Source organism: Rhipicephalus microplus, chromosome 7, assembly GCF_043290135.1.
Source record: "Rhipicephalus microplus isolate Deutch F79 chromosome 7, USDA_Rmic, whole genome shotgun sequence".
NCBI classification, from domain to species: Eukaryota; Metazoa; Arthropoda; class Arachnida; order Ixodida; family Ixodidae; genus Rhipicephalus; species Rhipicephalus microplus.
Genome location: NC_134706.1, coordinates 162,257,116 through 162,276,457, shown reverse-complemented (window position 1 = coordinate 162,276,457; position 19,342 = coordinate 162,257,116). Strand labels below are relative to the sequence as shown.

The 19,342-nt window shown below is 46.9% G+C and overlaps 1 protein-coding gene across 2 annotated transcripts in view; it reads left to right on the top strand.

The window, feature by feature from the left end:
- LOC142767122 (uncharacterized) overlaps nucleotides 1-19,342 on the top strand; it is a 336,953-nt gene that overhangs the window by 170,099 nt on the left and 147,512 nt on the right. The gene's annotated exons all lie outside the window — the stretch shown is intronic.

Below are 19,342 nucleotides of genomic sequence, written 5' to 3'. Positions count from 1 at the left end.
TTCACCATGAGGGATCACCTTCAGGCTAGAATGTGTGAACGAGGGCGAATAATTTGATGGATCGGAGCGCGCAGACTGACTCGCACTGTCATCTGCTTGCGTCCTGGTTAAATGAGGTTGTAGAGCTGTCCCACCATAAAGAGTGATTCCCAGAATAGATGATCAGGCTAGTTGGCTGTTCAACTTATTTATACCATTCAAGCACGTAACAAAACAAGGACGTACTCTATAAAATGAGGACGTGCGAAAACTACCAACTGGAGATTCTAAAGCCAAAGTTTTCTGTGTGCCTTAAATCAAGAAGCTTGGCGAAATTCTTCGATGATTTGCGAGACCTTGACAAGAGAACAAAAAGCAACTAAAAAGAAAGCCGGACGTGATGCTAAAGTGAATAAACGTCTGCCCAACAGAATATCAGTAGTCAAATGACCTCAATATTACATGGCGTTATTGATAAGATCAACCTGTGATACTGAGGCCTTTAACACTTTGCCTTTCGCTTTGTGTTAGCGTCTGACGGATCGTTCTCGGAGTAGTGCAACGTCCACATGCACAAACGGTGTTTCTCGCCGCCAAGTGCTTCGAATGTGAGACCACAGACTAACAAAATTGCAGCAGTATGAGCCGCAGAGATACATCACTGTCGACGGGCGAATGTAGAAATAATAAAACTGCGCAAGATGACTAGGACTTCACAAAATAAACACACAGACGAGCACTAAGTCATGTCTGGCAGCACGACACCCTTCTTCTGCCACAACGTCATACTGAATGTGGTGCCTTGAAGGAGCGGGACATATGCCAGCTGAACGTGGAACGCTTGAGTGCATTTGCGGCTCAATATGCAAATCTCTGTTTTCATGCTGCTGATGCGCGTTCTGGTGTTGTATGCACGCGAAGATGCGTAGGTTACGTTATTACTTAAGAGAGCCAATTCCATCATTTCTATCCTTAAAAGACGACACATCGAAGTACTAATCGAATACAGTGTTTTTTGCCAGCTAGTTGATACCATTTGTGCACGCGATTTACGATACCCTGTGTCGAGTTATGGGTTAGCAACTTCAGCTACCACGATAGTTAAATCATGATGATGAAGGCAGGACGACGCGGTATTGATGCGCCACTAAGTTTCTGAATAGGCTCGTGAAACAGTTATCTAGCTGCCAAACACCAACAGGAGTTGTACGAACTCGCATAATCGATGTACCACAGGCCCTACTTCTGTAAAAGGCATTTCCACTTTGGGGATATACCGACTCCCATTTGACAGGGGGCTTAGTGTTTTTTTGTTTTTTTATTTAGCTGTTTCTCGTATCATTTCAGCCTTTCTCAATATCCCCGTCCTGTCACTTCAATTTTCGCTCAATGCTCCATTAGGAGCTGCAAAAATACGCAATGTTTCGTCTTCTCTTTGTGTACCACAGACAAGCGCTGACACAGTGCGTTGTCACGCGGAAACTGAGCGGAAAACATCAACTGGTCATTTCGACGAAATATCAGCTCGGTCTCATAAGTGCATAAGGCGCATTTCATCGTACACTCTTTTCTTTCTGTTTTCTTTGTGTGTTAAAAAGTAATCGTGGCCCTTCGGCAAGCATGTCTTCATTTATTCTATTCGACGAAACGCTAGCATTCTTAAGAGTAAAACTTTCGCTGGCATTTTGTATTCCTTAGACATTGCTTGATTAGAGCAGTGTATACCTCGTAATGACAATTAACTAAGAAGACCTCACCCATGTATGAGAATTGCAAAGAAAGACCGGCAGATTTCACGGATTGTGGCAATCGAAATCTTGCAAAAGCACTCACCTAAGAAAAAAATGATGCTGTTTATAACACGCGCATTATGATTTACATGTGCGGCAATTCACTCAAGTCATGCAAAAGCTGTTCCATATATATTGCCCCAGTGAGTTGGAGCATCGCAGAAGACGCGTGCAACAATTCGCGTTCGTAAAAGCCGCCACACAAGTAGCAAGAAAGCCGCGCCATGAAAAGCCGTCATGCACGCGCCACGATGCTATGCCACGGGACCGGCACGAGACTCGAGGTGAAGAAGAAACCGACGAAGTTGGAGACAGCGAGCAAGGGACGTTTTTGGCTATTTAGTTTTGAGTTTACGGGCACAGGTTCGCCCTAAATAAATAGTTTGTGTAGTACAAGGTGCTATATTCGTTGGTAACAGTCTGTTGGAGGTGCTGGGTATGATTCCAAGCCCACCACAGGCAAGGGAGAGAAGCCCAGATTTCAGAATATTGGAGCCAGAAGAATTAACACCTGTGCACCAATGCACGAGTCGCCGACAACGTGGTGAGCAGCCGAATTTGGTCCCCTAATTTATCCATCAAGACCTCTCGAGACCTCCAGCGCAAGCGTCACTGCGATGGCCCCCCATTCAATGCCATCTCCATCTCACCTCATCGTGAATTCACCACGCACACCAGTGGTCTTCCACGGTGACACCTTTGAAGATGCCGAGGACTGGCTCGAAGGCTTCGAGCGCGTTGCACGTTTCAATGGTTGGGATGAAGCCCGGAAACTTCGTTACGTTTACGTCGCCCTGCGAGACTCGGCACGTACGGGGTTTCAGGACCACGAAGCGTCGTTGCTGTCGTGGAATGACTTTCGACAAGGGCTAATCTCAACCTATCCGAACAAGGACCGCAAAGAGAAGGCAGAGGCTGCAATTCAGGCGAGCAACCTACGGAATAACTAGAGCGTGGCCATGTACATAAAAGACATGTCGCGGCTCTTCCACCGAGCCGACCAAAACATGGCCGAAGAGAAGAAGTTGCGGCACCTAATGCGCGGAGTAAAAGAAGAAAATTTTGCAGGTCTGGTGCGTAATCCACCGCGAGCTGTGGCGGAGTTCCCGTCCGAAGCAACGATCATGGAAAGGACACTACAGCAACGTGCACGACTGTACAGCAGAAACTTCGGCGTCCCTTCAGTTAGGGCACAGTCAACAACCCTCCCAACCAACGTTTACGGCCTCCGGGAAATGGTGAGGGCTATCGTTAAGGAGGAGCTCCAGAAACTTCAGCTTACCCAAATTCCTCCAGCGATGCCCTCTATCGCGGACGTTTTACGGGAAGAAGTGCGGCAAACAATTCTTCAACCACAGTCTCAGGTGCCCCACCGCACGCAACCGGAACCTCAGCCACAGCTGTCGTACACGCAAGTCGTACGGCAAGACATCAGACGCCCGAACTTTGCACAAACTCGCGTTATGTCACCGACGTCTCCTTGCAGTACGTCACCGCCGATGCCAGAAGCAAAACCCCGTAAAAGTGATGTATGGCGCACCGCAGACCGATGGCTCCTCTGCTACCACTGTGGGGAGGCAGCTCATCTTTATCGGACATGCCACTACCATCGGGTCGGGCTACGTGGCTTCCCAGTGAATGCGCCCTACTCTCGTAACGGCGAGCACCCTTACGACATCGAAGAATTTTCAAATGCGAAGCATTTATTAGCGAACTTCGGTGACTTTGAGCGTTTCTATCTATCTATTTATCTATCTATCTATCTATCTATTTATCTATCTATCTATCTATCTATCTAGCCACCCACGACTTTAAGTTCTCCTGGCCGTTTCAATGATGGTATCAATACCAAACTTGCTATGGCATAACATGACTGTATGAAGAAATATTTGACTAGTCATAACATGAAAACTATGACATGTATGTCATGAATGTCATGACTTACATTTCACGGTTTTGCAGTTCTTGTGGTGTTTTTGTTCACATGGCATGATGCGAAACAGGTATATGACATCATTACATGCCAAACACAAGCAACCGACCCTGACATGAAAATCATGACATGCGTATCATGTAACAAGATGACTACATGCCACGCTCATGATGCACTCACGGCCGTTTCACTAGCATCCCATATACCAAATTGGGTATTACGATACGTGAATGGATGACTTAAGTATTTGACTAGTACAAACATGATAATCATGAGACGCGTGTCATGGTACAATATGACTACATGCCGCACTCATGATGCGCTGGCGGCCGTTTCGCTAGCTTCACTTATACCAAACTTGGTATTACGGGACGTGAATGGATGATGAAGGTATGATACTGGTGCAAACATGATAATCATGAGATGCATGTCATGTGACAACATGACTACATGCTCCGCTCATAATGCGCTCGCGACCGTTTCGCTAAATTCACACGTACCAAACTCGGTTTTACGTGACGCGAACGGACGACATAGGTAAATGACACATCCAAACATGATAATCACGACATGCGTGTCACGTAACAACATGACTACATTCCACGCTCTTAATGCACTCGCGGTCGTTTCGGTAGCTTCACATATGCCAAATTTGGTATTACGTGAGGTCAAAAGATGACCAAAGTATGTGACTGGTGCAAACAAGATAATCATGAGATGCGTGTCATGTAATAACATGACTACATGCTGCAGTCAAGGCGCCAATACATTTTGACGTGGCGTGGTGCGCGCGCTCACCGACGTTCATTTCGTTGCGTCATGCCGGCGTTGGCAAGGCGCCGGTCTTGGCATGTAATCGCATGCGCGCGCCACGCTACGTTGTTTTGGCGCATACGCATTTCAGCGCGTCTAGCGTCCCACTGTCACGAAAAGAGGGAGAAGCAGTGTTGTTCTGGGTAAACCATCGGCGCGAAATGCAGCATGTCGCATTTCGCGCCGGTTGCCGTCGGGCCACGCCGATGGACGCTAGTCGCGCCTGGCGTCCGCCCATTGATTGCTCACGTTTTGCTATCGTAGCATGGCTGTGCCCAGCGTGCGCGTGCGTCGACGCTACAATGGAGTATATTGGGCCCTTCATGATGCCCTCACGTTCGTTTTGCTAGCTCCACATACACCAAATTTAGTGGTATTAAACGTCAATGGATGACGAAGTATATGGCTGGTGCAAACATGATAATCCTAACACGCGTGTCATGTAAGAACATGGCGACATTCCACTCTCATTACGTGCTTGTGGCCGTTTCTCTAGCTCCACATTACAAACTTTGGTATCACTTGATGTAAATAGACAATGAAGGTAAACGACACATCCTAACATGATAATGATGACACGGAAGTCACGTACGGCTTCATTTAGCTCCACCTCGAGGTGCGCCAATTTAAGGTGACATATCAACCTTCCGCATTCGTGCTTCGCATATCATCGATTCCCAGTGTACGTGAGATGTGCCAATTTTTTTATCTTCGCGCTATGCCTCTCCAAACACTCAGCGACATCAATCGAGGTCAATTGTACCAATGCGCTTTACGTCGCCGAGTCCACGCCCATCATCTACTTTCCCGAGGCGTCGTACACTAAGCGAGCGATGGGAAAACTAGAACCAGCGACCTGTGCAGGCAGGGCCACTGATTTTCGGAAAACTGGAAACCCTCCATCGTTAAACAGATCAGACGACGACACTGACACAATAACGGATAAGACGGGCAAGTGCAATAATGACGACGTGACATCCGAGCTACTAGTCAGAATCAACGACCTCGAGGCCATAGCGTTAATTGACACTGGTGCAGACTAGTAGTAATAAGTAGCATGCTCACAAAGAAGCTGACGAAAGATCTCACTCATTAGACCAGACCGCAGATACGCACCGCCGGAGTGCACAACGAGAGTGGGAATAAAATGTCATGTGTACGTCAGCAGTTTTATTGTTCTCTCGGAGTGTTCCCGTGAGGCGATTCTGGGCATGGACTTCCTGCAAGCAAACAGTGCTACCATCGACTTGCGGAAATCCCAAGTTAGCTTCTCTACAGAGACAGCTGTTGCCGTGTGTCGTGCGAAGCAACCAATCGTTGCGCTATTCGTATTGCAGATGAAGCTGTGACAGTGCCGCCACGTAGCAGCGTGACAGTTGCTGTGAAAAGCGACGTTTTTCGTGAATATGCCGGACTAGCTGATGGAAATATCAAAATGCTACTCGCAAAGGGGATACGCGTGGCGAGAGGTCTAGTGAACCTGCAAAACGGATATACTGATGTGCTATTGACTAACTTTACCAAGGAGGTACAGCATGTGGTGAACGGAGCAGCCATAGCATCACTTGATGACTACGTACAAGTGTCAGGTGTTTTCACCATAGAAAAAGCACCAACAACTTCTTCAACGGTCGACAGTGTCCTCCAGAAAATAAATATTGACCGAAATCTTTCATCTCTGCAGAAAGACCAGATTGTGGAGTTGATCAAAAAATTCACAAAGTGTTTTTCTTCTTCATCGAACGTCGGACGTACTCCCATAGCAAAGCACCGCATTTTAATCAAAGGACATGCTAGACCAGTATGCCAGCATGCATACCGAGTAGCTCCAAAAGAAAAGGAGGCAATAAAGAAGCAAGTACAGGAGATGCTCGACGACGATGTCATACAGCCCTCCAAAAGCCTATTGGCATCAGCGGTGGTACTTGTGAAGAAAAAGGAACAACACACTGCGGTTCTGTGTGGACTACAAAAAACTCAACCTCGTCACGTAGCAGGACGTGTACCCACTCCCACGAGTCGACGATACGTTAGATAAACTGCGCAATGCTCACTTTTTTCTCATCGTTGGACGTAAAGAGTGGGTACTGGCAAATAGAAGTCGACAAACGAGATCGTGCAAATAAGGCGTTTGTGACACCCGATGGACTCTACGAGTTCAAAGTACTCCCATTTGGTTAGTGTTCTGCTCCAGCTACCTTCCAGAAGATGATGGACACTGTGCTCTCCGGCCTCAAATGGCAGTCATGCCTTGTCTATCTTCATGACTTAGTAATTTTTTCCACTACGTTCGAGCCACACGTGCAGAGATTGAGAACGGTACTGAACGCTATTCGCACGGCTGCACTTACGATCAAACCCGAAAAGTACCACTTTGGATTCCGTGAGCTTCGGTTCCTCGGGCACATTGTCAGTTCTCACGGTATACGACCAGACCCAGATAAGATCACTGCGGTTGAAAATTTCCCGAGGCCAAGAGACAAAAAGGCTATGCGATGTTTTCAGGGGCTTCGTGCTTACTATTGACGCTTCATTGAAAACTTCCATGTCATGAAAACTTCGTAAGCCATGTCAGCGGAACCACTGACATGGCTTACGAAGAAAGATGTACCATTCATCTGGCAGCAAGAACAAGAACACGCCTTCTCTGAGTTACGACGGCGTTTGCAGTCACCTCCCATACTTGTTCATTTTAATCAAAATGCCAAAACAGACAATTCATACGGATGCCAGTGTCGTTGGCCTCAATGCTATTCTTGTTCAGTGGCAGAACGTGGAAGAAAAATTTATTGCTTACGCATGCCTCACTCTGTCAAAAGCTGAGTATTATTACTCGGCTACAGAAAGGGAATGCCTCGCAGTTATATGGCCCATGAGTAAGTTCCGTCCAAGTTTATACGGTAGACCATTCCGAGCCATCAGTGACCATCATTCATTGTGTTGGCTGGCGAACCTCAAGGATTCTTTCTGAAGACTTGCTAGATGGGGCCTGTGTCTACAGGAGTATGACATCACCGTACTCTACAAGTCTGGCCACAAGCACAATGATGCGAATTGCTTGTCACGAGCACCAGTCCAGAGCTTTTTTCTTGGGCATGAACAAAATTCCGCATTTGTTGGAGCTTTGAATGTGTCGGAGGTGGCTCATGATCAGTGAATGGACCCAGAATTACTTCTGCCCATTCAATACTTAGAGAGACAGGAGGCCGAAGTACCACGAGTTTTCGTTCGTGGACTACGTTCATACGTCTTTCACAACAACGTTCTCTACAAAAGAAACTTCGAACACACCGGTGGTACGTTCCTGCTTCTGATACCATCGTCACCGCGACCGGAAATCTTAGAAGCGTGTGATGATGACCCATCGTCAGGACACTTGGGCATTAGTAGGACTTTGGCGAGAATCCGCCAGAGGTATTACTGTCGAAAATCGGTGGATTCAGTACAGCACTATGTCCGACCATGCCGAGAATGCCAAAAACGCAAAGTGCCGCCCCTATAGAGCCAGCAGGTTTTTTAAAACCGATAGAGCCACCGAAAGTACCAGTTGAGCAGGTCGGAATGATTTTGCTAGGACCATTTCCTGTGTCATCATTCGGGATGCGCTAGATAGTTATAGCAACCGACTACATGACCCTGTATGCCAAGATGTCACCTCCCACAAAAGGAATGGCAAATGAAGTGGCTCACTTTTTTGTGACCCACATAGTGCTCTGACAAGGCGCACCTAAAGTCCTTATAACTGACAAGGAACTGCGTTCACTCCCAGGCTATTACAGTCTGTAATGGAACTAACGCACATTGATCACAGAAGAACTACAGCGTACCATCCGCAAACAAACGGTTTAACTGACAGGCTGCTTGCTGACATGATCGCGATGTATGTGGACGTCGAGCATCGGACTTGGGACACCATATTACCGTATGCTACATTTGCTTACACTACCGCAGTACAAGAGACAACACACTTCACGCCATTTCAACTTGTTTATGGTCGGACAGTAATAACGACATTAGACGCAATGCTGCCTGTCAACAGCACGAATGAAGAGGACCCTCCCATCAGCGAATATGTAGAAAGGGCAGAAAAGGCACGACCAGTAGCACGGTACTGCACCATTCAGCAGCAGGACGTCCACTCGCACCGTTAAAATATAAGACGAAAGGACGTTCCGTACACCCTCGAGACCAAGTGTGGGTCTGGACGCCAGTATGTGCACGTGGCCTATCAGAAAAGCTTATGCGGCGCTATTTTGACCCCTACAGGGTTCTTCGTCAGTTAGGCCTAATAAACTACGAAGTGACCCTGAAGGTCAAGCATGCAAAACATGACGTAAGAAGCTCCCGGATGTTGTACATGTAGTGTGAATGAAACCGTACTACATAAGGAACTGAACGCGCAAACCGACTCACGTCGTCTAACACAAGGACAAGTCCTATTGTTTAGAAACTGTCAGCCGGCTGTACGCATCGGGGCGATGCGTGCAAGGAGGGGGACTAATGCCACAGTTCGGGCATCGCAGAAGAGACGTGCAACAATTTGCGTTCGTAGCAGCCGCCACACAAGTAGCAAGAAAACCGTGCCATGGAACGCCGTCCTTCACGTGCCACGATGCTGTGGCACGGGGAGGCCCGAGACTCGAGGTAAAGAAGAAAAGACCGATGAAGTTGGAGACAGCAAGCAAGGGATGTTTTTGCCTTATCATTTAGTTTTGCGTTTCCGGGCACAGGTTTACGTTAAATAAATAATTTGTATAGTACCAGGTGCTACATTTATTGGTAACAATATCAGGCTAGCGAAATGGCTGCGAGAGCGCCATGAGTGAATCATGCAATACATGCCAAAATTACATGTTTTTTTCATACTTTCACGCTATTGCCGTTCATCTATGTTCATGTTACAGTCACGTCATGCAACACCACTTTTGTTGTATATCATGCTACCCAACCGGCACCGAGCGCACCACAAATATATCATGTAAATCTTGATGAAAACGTGATGCATTTATTTATTGTCGTTTTTCATACAGTCACTTCACCCAATGCCAATTTCTAGCCAGCGAAATGGTCGCGAGTGCAGCTTGAGCGTGGTCTATAAATCGTGTTGTGCTTCCATGAACGGCATCATGACGTTTCTCTCATGAAATTCACCTGGATCATTCCATGCTAAATCATCCAGCGCTCCGACAACCATCACAATTATGACTGAAAAATTTCCACATCTTTCTAGAAGCTTAAGACTAACCTTGTTCGTTTATTACCGTTGCCAAATATTTATAAGAGTCTGTAGTTTGGTGCCAATTGTGCTAGAGGGTGTCAACGACCAATTTTTTTTCAACAGGCGTTTTTAAAATGCACTCAATAAAATAATATTTGCGGCAAGGTAAAAAAGTGATATAAGTATAAGAATGTATATCATTCATAATATGCATGTATGTATCATGTATACCAATTCTTCGAGGGCTTTTCACACGAGCAATATTGAATAAACTTGCTCCATTTGAGATTTTTTCGGAAACATGGCAAGTTCAAAGAACACAAACAATATGTGCTGGTGACCTGTTTAACATGCCACAAATTGAAAATCGTTTTGGGCGCTGAAGTTCTAGCAGATAGTCTGAAAAAAGCCGCGACTTTCACTTTTTGGGGAAAAGGGTTGATATTCAGTGTCGAAAAACTTGCTTTGGTCGTTGGACTAAAAATATTGTCAAGAGTGTTGAAATACCTCTGCAGTGGGGCCGCTGAAATGGCACCTAAGGAAAAAAGACGACGTTGGTGTTGTGGGGCTCGGTATGGGTTGCCCTTGTCACTGGAATTCTGTGCGTCCTGCGCACTGTGATCCCGCTTTACTACAAACTGACGACCCCTAAATGATTATTCCCCATAACACCTTTTTGGTGGAGGTGTGGGTCTTACGACAACCCGTCTCTGGATCTCCGCAGCGGCCGCTACCTTCGTCCAGACATCACGACTGAAGATGGTCCGCAGTCTTCGACGGCTTTGCAAGCTGCGCCCACTCGGTCTCCTGTGATATCTTCTCACCTTCTAGACCCCGGCACGTTTTGTGGAACCGACAAAACTGACGTCAATAAATGGCTCGCCTCATACGAGCACGCGAGAAAGCCCTACAGGTAGGAAGAGGGGCTAATGCTTGCAACAATCTTATTTTACCTACAGGGTTCGACACGTGCGTGGTATGAGACCCACGAGGAAGAACTGACCAGCTGGGATGGGTGCCAACAGAAGCTTCGCAATATGTTCGGCCGGTCTCTTGCTCGACAAATGCAAGCCAGATAAGAACTCGCTTCGCGTGTTCAATCGTCTACAGAATTTTACGTCACCTACATTCAAGGCGTGCTCGCCCTGTGCCGAAAGTCCGACAAAGACATGTCAGAGACAAACAATGTCAACAATGTGTTGAAGGGCATAGCTGATAACGCCTCATGTGTAAGAACTGTGCCTCAGTTGACTCCAATCACTGATTGTCAGCGCTTTTGCCCAGCTAAAAGCAGGTGCATTACTCAGTGCTTCAACCGCCTTCCGAACACCGTTGCGACTCCCTCGTGTGGAGATCCTCCGCAACCAGGCCAAAACGCGAATTATACCCTGACAAGTATTGTCCGATAGGAGCGTGGAGCCTCCTATCGTGCATCCCCTGTGCAAGACCGCTTGGCAAACGTTAACTAATTCAAGCCGTCGTCCGGCAGGAGTTTGCTAAAATGAGCGAGCTACCTAGCCCATCCGCTCGCCTTGCGCCCAGCACATATGGACTCCCGCCTACAATGCTGACCACAACGCTGCCCGACTTGTCGCACTCTCTGGCCTAATGATTACCACCACGATACCACAGTTAATCTGATGGGCACAGCAATGACGATCAAGCAATTTCTTTTTTTTTGTTCTCCCGTCAGAGACATTTCTTGACATTGCCGTAACAATTGGTCTTCCAAACCAATGTTTTCATGTGACCGCCGTCAGGATCGCTGACAGTAATCTAAAACCATGCTACCCAGATGACCATCTTCAGGACTTTTCGCCACGCCACTTATTTATACGGCCTGAACGCACCTACGCGAACGTCCTCGCTCAGAGAAACGTCTCCAGTCAGTCACCGTCGCATTATGGTCGCCAGTCATGCTCTCCTGGGCGTAATCGCTCTCCGTCGCCGGCTCATTTTCGTCACCTACCGGAAAACTAACAAGTGCAGCTTCTGGAGGTGGCGCTGCACTGGCAAAGCGCACCCGAAACCCTATACCGACTCTTACTCCCAAACACCATTTACTCATTGTCCTCATCGATGGCCTGTCCGTTACAGCAGCGATTGACGCTGGCGCCCATTATCTGTGATGATTTGTAAGCTTCAATGCGGCCTCAAGAAGTTTGTGACACATGCTGTGTTACTGCCCGTGTTACTGTTGCTGGCAACCGGTTTTCAGTATTCTGCTGTGCTTTCCGCTTCCCTACACAATGTTACTTTTGTCATTGATTTTCTGACCAGTCACTCTGCCCCCATTAATTGTTCATCCAGTGTTTCAAAGCTCGAGTTGCCTTTTTATTGCGATGCCCATCCTGCAAGTTGCACGTGGCTACGATCTATGAAGTTCCTACAATTCCCACCTCATGCTGGGGTATAAGTCCCTATGTCGCCTTCTCCGCCAGTCCATGATAGCGACTACTTGGTAGCTCCCCTCATTGACCTCACTTTTACCCACAACAAAGCCCCTCCTCATACTCTTCCTCTTGTGGTTGTCGCTATGAACAAGGCCCTCCTTCCCGTCTTAAACGCCCCAGCGGTAGTCCAAGGCCTTCCCCAAGGCGTCTAGCTAGCAAAGCTTTCAACTGTCGAAGAATGCACAATTTCTTTTTTCACCCCTGATGCAGACACTGTGACCAAAGCAGTCATATCAGTGCAAAATAAGTCATTCCTGGACAAAATGATCTCCAGGGAACTCTTTCCTTCCCAAGGTAAAGCCCTGTGCAGGGTTTTCGCTTCTTACATCGATATCTTCGACATTGATGATCGTTCACTAAGCCGCAAGTGCCGTAGCCCACCGTATCGACCCCGGCGACGCCCTGCAGTCTCCTTCACAAACGCCCTTACCATGTGTTCAGAAGTATTCAGAAGGATGTAGAGGAAATTCTCCAAAAAGACGTCATAAATAGAGCCTTCTTTCAGTTCTCGGCATCACCTGTGTTGCAGGTTACGAAAAAAGACATTAGCTGGTGCTTTTGCGTCCATTATCCGCATCTCAATCAAATCACTAAAAAGTACGTATATTTTCTGCCTAGAATCGACGACGTGCTATACTGGATCTAAGGTACCAAGTATTTTTGGTAAGTCAATCTTCGATCCGGATATTGACAAATTTCAGTAAATTACCATGACCGCAAGTAGACAGCAATCGCCATACCCGAAGGCCTTCAATCGAAGGTCGTGCCGTTTGGGTTTTGTATTGCTCCAGCAACTTTCGAACGAATGATGGACTCTCTTCTGCGCGGGTTTAAATGGTCGACCTGCCTTTGCTATCTGGAAGATGTGATTGGGTTCTCGCCCACGTTTGAAAGCCACCTTTCGCGTCTGTCGGCCATTGACGTATTTCGCCGTACTGGCCTCTAGCTGAATTCATCTAAGTGCACTTTTGGGCGCCATCTAACTAAGTTACTTGGTCGTCGTGTCGATGTTACTGGGGTCCAACCCGACCCCGACACAGTCCACGCTGTTCCTGAGTTCCCCGTTCCGCGTTCTCCGAAAAAAGCCCGTAGCTTTCTGAGTCTCTACTCATACTTCCACCTCTTTGTCGCCAACTTCGCGGTTATTGCTTAACCCCTCTAGGATCTCCTTAAAAAGTACGTGGCTTTTTCTTGAAGTGCGGATCAAGCCAATTCCTTCGCATCATTGATTTTCGCTCTCACTTCACCACCAATTCTCGCTCGCTTTGACCCCTCCGCCCAAACATAGCTTCGCACTGACGCAGGCGGCCTAGGAATATGAGCCACACTCGCCCAAGGGCAGAGTGACCACAAACAGAGAGATAAAATGTGCCAGCCACTTTTTTGCAGCCTGAAAGCAATTGTTCCTTTACCGAGTGGGAAGGCTTTAGCTCTCATCTAGGTCATTGCTGAATTCCTTCCATACCTGTATGGACGCCCATTCGCAATCATCACAGATGATCATGCGCTGTGCTGGCTGTCAACACTGAAGGACCCTGCTGAAAGACTCGGCCGTTGGTTATTACAACTGCCTCCAGACCACACATTCTCGGTGGTGTACAAATCTGGAAAGTTTCATAGCGATGCCGACTGCTTATTCCGCAAGCCGGTTCAATCACCCGACTCTACTGAATTGGAACCCGACACCTGTATTTTTTCCACTACGACACGTGGCTTATGAACAACAGCAAGATCCATCAGTACACCTCATCATTGACCGCCTTCACGCTGGCAATGCCGACTCTTCCTTCGGCATGTTACTGCTGCAAGACAATGTTCTTTATCATCGTAATTTACACCCCGAGGGCGCAGAACGTATTCTCATCATCCACATTATCTCCGCAAAAAGGTCCTTCAAGAGTTTCACGACGCGCCAACTTCAGGACACTTAGGCGTTACCCGAACCTACGACCGTGTTCGGTGGGTTTTTTTTTCTGGAAAGGCCTGTATTGCTCTGTTACCCGCAACGTTGCTGCTTGCGACCTCGGCCAACGTCGAAAGAAACTTACAACTCCCCTTGCCGGTCACCTCTAGCCTATCGAAGTATCAGCTGACCCATTTCATTGAGTGGGATTGGATTTCCTTGGTCGTTTGCCAACTTCGACAACTCTAAACAGATAGATTGCAGTAGGTACGAATTAAGCCACTTTGTACACCCAAGCGCTACCGACAAGTTGCGCGACCGATGTTGCTGATTTCCTTTTATACGACGCCATTCTTCAGCATGATGCTCGTTTTCACCTACTCACAGACCGTAGTCGCTGCTTTACATCTCGTGTGATCGATGGCCTACTGCGATCTTGTGCTACTAGCCATAACTTCAGCACATCTTATGATCATCAGACCAGCAGGCTGAACTAACGCCTCAACCGCACACTGACAGTCATGTTTTCTATGTATGTGTCCAACGAGCCCAACGTCCGGGACATTGCCCTCCCGTTCGTCACTTTTGACTATAAATCATCGCGCCCCGAAACTGCCGGCTCTTTTATTTTCTCTTTGGGTGTGACCCTTTGTTACCACTTGATACCCCACTTCCACTTGACCCAGGAGGCTTGACTTCATACACTCGAAATTCCATCACATGCGCTCTCATCGCACGCATGCCAGCACGTCCTCGGCTCTCACAGTCCCAGGCTACACAAAAGACCCTGAATGATAGTCGACACAGGGACGCTCATTTTTCTCTGGCATCTCTCATTCTACAGTGGCTCTCATGTCGTCTTGACTTCAGCAAAAAGCTTATATTGCTATGAATTGGGCCCTAACAAGTTGGGCTACTTATCGCCTACGAGAATTATTCAACAATAAAATTATCAAACAAATCGACTACAACTTTCAGAAGCGACAAAGTGCACGTCTCTCGCCTGAAGACCTACAATGGTGACACGGCCTTTTAGCCATAGCTGGCAACGAGATGGTGCTTTACAGGGCGGGGTGATGTGAGGGGTGTGGAAATACCTCTTCAGTGGAGCGGCTCAAATGGCACCTAAAATAAGATGACGACGTTGGTGTTGTGGGGCACAGTCTGGGTTGCTCTTTAACGGTTTTATGACCACTACGTTTTGCCGCGCGACTATTGTTTTCAGGCACATTGAATTTCGCATAAGAGAAAGAGCCTAAGCCTTCGCTATCAGCGCCCGGCTGCGGCGGCTGCATTTCCGATGGAGGCGGAAATATTGTAGGCCCGTGTGCTCAGATTTGGGCGCACGTTAAAGAACCCCAGGTGGTCCAAATTTCCGGAGCCCTCCACTACGGCGCCTCTCATAATCATATAGTGGTTTTGGGACGTTAAACCCCACAAACCAATCAATCAATTCGCTATCAGCGAAATTGGTGACGCATGTATTATTGCACCATCAATTGTATTACTTCATCGCGAGCTGACGTATTTGGAAAAAAAACTTGATGATGTTACATATGTAGTCTTTTGTCGCGGGCCTACGCTGTGCGCGCGTGGTTCGTTCTTTCTTTCTTTTGCTTTTCTGTTTAGCTTGAAAAAATAAATCACTTGTGAGCCAGCACTCGTGTTGTTGAGTTCTTTGTGATTCATCTCTGCGCTGTTCCCCTATGAATACCAGCCAACTAGCCCGACTATCCATATTTCTGTGATTTCGGCCCCCTGAGTTTTTTAACATGCACCTAAGTTTATTTGAAGTGTAAGGCATGACGATGACAACGGACAGACGACACGCATACACCAGGCGCCACTTCTGTTTACAATGAGCGTCATCCCATCGTACGCTTGATATGTTGAGAAGTTTATGGCGCAGCACGGTTGCGAGGAGGCCATGTAAAAAAGCTGCAAAAACCAACACGCCCTCTTTTCCAGTCTCTCACATAAATCTAAGCACAATACTACTACATTTTGCTCCCACTGAAATGCAGCTGGCGTATGTGGGAATCGAATTTCGACGACTTCGATTCTAGCATAACAACACCTCAGCTTGCTACAGCTTGTCAGTGGGTGTTGCTTGCAAGACATAAGAATAAACGCTCAGTGTGAACATGCAGCACCAATATGGGCACATCGAGCGGTGATGAGAAGCCTACAGTCATCAGCTGAATAGAACACTTGCAGGACTCATGGTACGGTATTTTAACTGTGGTGTATTAAGCTACCAAGTTCGTCGCTGTCGCAACACGAATGTTTGTCTCGAAAAGCAAGTGCTCATTCATGAAATGTACACAGGTTTTCAGTTTGCTCTGGCTTTAGTTTGCAAACATACTTCGTTATCAAGCGTATACAGCCACCTTGTTTCTGAAAAAAAAATCTGCAAAATGACAAGACCGCGGAAGTATTGAAAAACTATCATAATCCACTCTTGACGCTATTGCTACTCGCATTTCTTGCACTGGAAACGGTAGAACTTCACGGGCAGTTTACAGCTCTTCGTCATTTTTGAAATTGTGTAGCATCCCACATTGCAGCAGGGGTGCGTGTCTGCTTTCCAGGATGACGGAGGATTAGCGCCTTCAGCGTAGAAAATGCGAGATAAAAGCCTCAAAGAACATGTTTTTCGTGCGCGCAATGAAAAAACCAAGCAAGCGTGGCACATCCGAGCGACTGGAGCTTTGCTTTCTCTCCGCTAAGGCGGCGAGTTGCGCTCAGTAAACTTGAGCCTGTCTTTCCTACGCACTCTGCGTAACACTCACGTAGAAGTAACTGATTAGTTCGCAAAACAGGCGCGCAACTCGTCAGTTGACAACAGGCGCCAAAGTAGGAGTTCTAACACTCGAAATAAGCAAAACGCCGACACTGCGTACATTTTGAGGCCAAGAATATCAAAATTGAGTGAGACAGGAAGAAGTAGTCGTCCAAAAAACTAAGCTAGCCTAAGCTCGGGAGGTAAGAGTTTTGAAGCCGCAACTGTTTTTTTAAGCAAAGATGGCCTTTCAAACAGTTAAAAAAGGCGACGCGAGCTACGAGTCGTGTGAAGTGTAGAGCTGTTAGGTGGTCAAGTAGTATTCTACAATGCTAAGAGAGTGTAACACAACCACCTATTTAAAGATAGCGCATCAGCCTACCATGCAATGACAAAATTCCTATCGAATACTGATCCCACACCATTCCCAATTGTAAATTTAGTTAAAACGCATGATGAAGGAATCGTTTTAAAAAAAGGCCAGGGGTGCGGCCTCACTGGCGACCACCTCACGGTAATGCACTCACTCACCAGAGCAAGATTGACCACCCTTGTACAGAGCTAGGCCACTGCCTCCCTTATGAACGTACCAATTATGCGTTGGCCCGCAGTCCCCAGTGGCTGCGAAGCAACTGTCCAAGGTGGTAGTCAGACCTGTGATGCAGCAGAGGGTGCTAAGAATCTCTGGGTCCAGACAGGCCACCATTAAAATCTGAACTTGGCTACGCTCAATCCTAGAGTGCTGTCTTGTGGTGTAGCTGTTCTGAACAAGGAATTAGAGGGCGTTCGATGGGACGTAATAGGGCTCAGCAAAATAAGGGCATGTGAGGGTTACACAGTGCTGAAGAACACGCACTATGGCACCGTGGATTACTTGACAGAAAAGAACCAAAAGAGTTTTTATACACAATAATACCGCTGGCCACAGAGAAGAATACTATAGAATCAGTGAGAGAGTGGGAGGTATCATAATTGAATTTTAGCTCAATGTAGGCTTACGCTCTCATTGTCTCAATGTAGGCCTACGCGCTCAATGACTCAATGTAGGCCTGCGTGCCTACATTGAGCCAAGGTGATCATTTGGTTGAACGCTTCTGTGAAGACGTATAGTCATCCATTGCTAAAGACACAGTATACTATTTAGATGGGGTGACTTAATGCCAAAGTCGGCAAGCAACAGGCTGGAGACCATGCTGTGGGAGAATATGACGCCGGCTCTTGAAATTCTTGAGACGAGCTATTACGTTCGCAGAACGTAATAGTTCACGGATCTTGAATACCTTGCTCGGAAAACAACCATACCGTAAGTGAACGTGGCGAAGTCCTAATGGGAAAGCTAAAAATGAAATAGGTTTCACTTACAGTGCAAACTTAGGCTTTGTATAGGATGTAGAAGTAATTGGCAAGATCAGAGGCAGTGACCGTAAAAATGTAAGAGCTCGTGATCACCTAGATTTATAAAAACAAAGGGATAAATATACGCAAGAAACAATTATTGAGCTAGCGTTGAGAAAAAAATACAGGAATTCAGAGCTTCGCTTTCGGATAGATTCATGGCTTTAAATGAGCTGCACGCCGTTTGCATTCACACAATTAACGATAATCCTACAAGTAGCATCAAAGTGTGTGCCATGGAAGTCCGAGGTACATTCTCTAAGCAGGACACTGGCAAACTATTTACGGAGAAGGAAAATCTCAAGAGAGACGGCAAACCGTGAAAGCACCAAGCACCATCGGAAATAGAGCTATGTGGAGCGTCCGAAGTGAATCAATAGGCGTAAAGTAGTGGACAGGGGAAGGTATAACACGGAGAGAATCGAGCAGGCTGCGAAAAGCAGCAGGAGCCTAAAGGCTGCGAAGGCAGACATGTGCATAGTCGAAAATCGGATGTATGCAGTAAGGGACAACGAAGTCAATGTTATAACCAATATGAATAGGGTAGTTGAGGTGGCGGAGAAGTTCTACAGAAAGATGCACAAAAGCCCAAACAACCAGGATGATGTCATAAGAAGAAAAACTAACTCGGAGAAATTTAGTATCCTACTAGTAATGACGAGAAAGTAAGGAAAGCTCTAGAAGGAATGCATGGAGGCAAAGCCGCTGGTGAGAATACGGTAACAACGAACCTGCTGAAAGATGGCGGAAAAATTGTGTCAGAAAAAACGGGCCACCCTATATACTAAGAGCCCCTTGACGGGAAGGGTACCCGAATCTATCAAGAATGCCATCATCATCTTAAACCATAAGAAAGGAGGCATTAAGAACATGAAAAACTACAGGGCGATCGGGCTACTGTCCGTTCTTTACAAAGTATTTACAAAAAAATAGCTGATATAATTAACGCGACATTAGAGTTCAACCAATCACAGGAAAAAGCAAGATTTTTGTACAGGCTAATCCAAATAGACCACGTCGATACTATAAACCAGGTATTAGAGAAATGCACGGAATGAAACCAACTCCTACACATG